Genomic DNA, 3979 nt, shown 5'->3' with positions numbered 1-3979 from the left:
GGAGATCACAAAAGATTGAATACTTATCATGAGCTCTCTTTGACCAAAGCTGTAGTGGTACTCATCAACGTTTTCAGCTAAAAAACAATTCAACACAGCAATTACGATTGGTTGTTTCATTGGTTTAAGACACAAATCATTTTCAGAAACTATTTTTGAACTATTTTCAAATGTATTTGAAAAAAATAGAAAACTACAATCAAAATAAACAGTGGATGTTTTTATGAGACTTTTTCTACTGGTCTCTTCCAAAAACAACAACAACAACACAAACATAAGGCTCAACAATTCTTAATTCACATTATTTTTTTTTTTAAACAAACAAGATTGTTTGTTTAGCAATTAAGTAAATACTTGACCTTAATCTGTATAAATATTTTTGGTTTGTTTTAATCTTAGCTTATAACCATAGACTAAGGAACCAATTATAGACCTCTATCGGCAGTTGCGCTTGGTTTAGTTCAAGGGATGGTTTATTGTCTGTAGTATAACAGATTTACATTACATTTTTTTAAATGCTTACTTTGCGTTGTCTATCTTAAATTTCGACTTCAATCATAATTTATTTTTTAACAACTCAAACATTTTATACAAATAAAATAAAGATCAAACCAAAAATGAGGACTATCACCCACACATTATCACCGTTGTTCAGGTGTTTCAGCCATGTTTTTTATCATTACAGGTATAGATTTTAGGATATATGTAACTATACGATTTGTGCTTGTCTTTTATCTTTTATGGAACAAACTATTAAAATTAACTTAGTAATAAATTGTAACCACATTAAATAACTGCAGTAATACCAAATTTATCCGTAACTTTGAAGAACATAATGCTAGCCAACATGGCTGACATTATCAAAACCATCAGGACCATCAAACGTTGTTTTCTAGAGACAGGGCTCCTCGGATGTCTGAAAACCAGACAAGTGTAAACGCAGTTGAACTAGATTATGAATAAAGCACATGGATTTCAAAATTAAAATTATTAATGACAGACACAGGCAAAACAGGCTACAATAAAAATGTGGCAAATTTAAGATCACTCAAATTCTTGAACCTGGGTTGAACATTTTTTTACATTTTCTTTTCAGTCATTTTTATTTCACAACTCTTGTTTTCAGTATACAGTATAAGTTTTTCACGGTACAAATATGTTTGAATGACAATGCCTTAATGATTCTACACGTACAAATCAAACACACTACTAATTCAACAACACTCATCATTGTAATAGTTTTGCTAATATTACACTATGTTAGAATAACATTTATTACTTACAGTATTTACTGAGACAAACAAGTTTTAAATAGTCATTACCTAGCCAGGATGCTCAGGTGCAAATGATTTTCCCTAAAGCCGAGAACAGAGTTGTCCAGAAAAATCCGCTTGATGCTCAACACCTCGTCCGTGGTTGCCGGTCGAACCATCGCTTCCGGAAACTCGTCTACCTCCAATGCCAGCCACTGGTCCATCACAAACAGGTACTGGGTCGTGGCCTGGAGGTCGTACACTATAATCTTTGAGCAGTACCTAGAATACATTGCATGAATTCATAAGTTAAACTTTTTTGAAGTGGATAAAAGTGATTATTTTAGGGTAAATGCTTGGTATTAGCTTTAACTGTAAATAAAACTCTAAGAAGACATTCTGTATGAGTGGTTAGGGCAAGAACTTTCAATCTGAGGGCCAGTGCTTGAGTCACACCAATCAACAATTGATTTCAGTATCTGATAATGCAAAAACCCAGTGGATCAGAGCCCATCCTCAGCTGTCGGATAACAAACCACAAACAGGATAGGCCCCTCAGTAACTTTCACTGTATTAAGTAAATACCCTCACTAAAAACCATTTGTTAATGTAGTATGCATTACATTAAGTAATTTCCCAATAGGGAATAGCAATTATAAGCAAACATAGTCGTTATGGTAAATCATATGATCTGTGCTTTTTTGTTTCCAAGAAACCAAAACATAGATTGTTCAATTGTAAATTTTGAAGCTTGTTTTTTGTGTCTAGTTCATGTAAGGCGACACTAGGCGCTAGTGTCGACAAAATTTTGTTTCTATTATTATAAGGCCAATTTTTTATGGCTAATTCCATGATTTGAGCTTTACTGTTTGGTTATATAGCTATAGAGCGGGCGAGTTATTGTTTATGATTAGATTGTATTATTTCGTTAAACGAGAATTAAAATGACTGAAATAACAAGAATCAAATTGTAAACAAAACACACGATTCAAGATTTACCAAGCCGTTCAGTATTATTTACAATAGGCCAAGTCACACAACGTCTACAGTGCACCGTACAGAACTAACAATAAAATTGGCTTCAGCTGTTCCATAAGGATGAAAATTCTACTATGGGAGTATGTTTTATCTATGATATAAAACTGAAATCGGAGGAGTTAAGATTATCTAGTTTTAGACCACGGCTTCTGTCAATATTCTGCTGGTTAGCCATAAGGGAGCATTTAATTTTACCGATTTAAAGAGCCAATTGTCTTACCAGTCGGGGTTCCTCCCAGAGTTGTCATGCCAGAGTTGCACAGCATTGAGCATACCTAAGGATACAGGATAGCACAATAGAAACCAGTCATCATTGTCTCTTTGTAGAACTCTCCTGGTCTCACACTTCAGGACGGTTGGCTGCAACAGTTGTTATCGGTATTATAATTATCAATTGGGACAGAAACCCAACAGGGTGTAACTTAAGTCAAATATGAGAGCAGAATGGGGAAAATTGCCTTAGCCCGGATAACAAATCTACCATAAGGGGATGTTTTTTACCTATGGTATCTTTTACTGTACGGAGTTCATGTTTTTGGGAATAATTTTTGAAGCACTACGGCACCTGTAAAGGCCATGCTTTGTTGCAGGAATGTTTTGCTGGTTTTGGTTGGATCGTTTTGATTCAGTCCCATAAACGTGAGCACTCCATTTAATACATAAAATTGCTAAAAGGGTAAGTGCTAAGACAGCATTTCCTTAAGGCCAGAACCAAGTAAATTCTTTAAAAAACTTGCAATGGTACAATTCCATTGTGGAGTAGTGTTTAAGCAATTAACATATAGGCCTGATATAGTTTTTATCAAAGGTACGTAAGAAAGTAATGACAGGACAAGGGGCGAAAAATTATGGGGCCTAGGGACGCCAAAATACTAAATCCATTATTGTGGGTGCTTGGTCACTCAGTAACATTGCTGCTAACTGGCTAGCAAATGCTTTTGCGACAACTATGATCGGTTCTCTACCCTTCTGAGGCATCTGTGTGCACCTCCATCGTGTCATGGGCCACTAAAAAACATTGTAGGAGAAGGGCTGAAGCAATCCTTTTTAGAGTAAGTAAGCACACTCCTCTCAAGGGATTGCCTCAGATTCCCTGAGGTTGATTAGGGGAAGAATTGGACAAAAATTAGATAGACAACAGAAAGAAAAACTATGGAGCTGATTACTTGACCTAGGCTTGTCAAAGAGCATTTGCCTCAAATTGGTCTGTGTGAAGTGTGGGAGGTCAGAGGAAACTGTTTTCACCTGATCTTTCACATTGAGGAGATCTCAGAGGTAAGAAGGACAAATCTTGGAAATCTGGTAAGAGGGAGTCACCTTCCTGAGGAGGAACTGATCAGTGCAATGCAGGCATTAGGTGCCTGGACATTGGAGGTCTCTGAATATCTCAACATTGGGGTACGCGATGATTAAACAAATTCAAATGAAGCACGTTGAGGCTTTGGCCCGTCTCTCATAGATGACATAAGACATGATAGTCAGGACCATTTATAAAAAGCCCAATAATCAGAACTAAAGCACCTCTAGACCAACTTGCACTCTAGCCACTCAATATTAGCATTATGTCGTATAACATATTTTTTGCCATACTGCAGCAAAAACAGCCGTTTTTAATACATGAGTTGTGGGTCATAAGAAGCATTTTTACTCTCTAGGGAGAAAAAACCTTTAAGCCCCCGTTTTAAAGC

The sequence above is a fragment of the Macrosteles quadrilineatus genome, unplaced genomic scaffold (genome assembly GCF_028750875.1).
Source record: "Macrosteles quadrilineatus isolate MER2022 unplaced genomic scaffold, UCM_ALF_1.0 Scaffold_4__1_contigs__length_99947679, whole genome shotgun sequence".
Classification (NCBI taxonomy): Eukaryota; Metazoa; Arthropoda; class Insecta; order Hemiptera; family Cicadellidae; genus Macrosteles; species Macrosteles quadrilineatus.
This window is presented reverse-complemented; position numbering follows the sequence as displayed.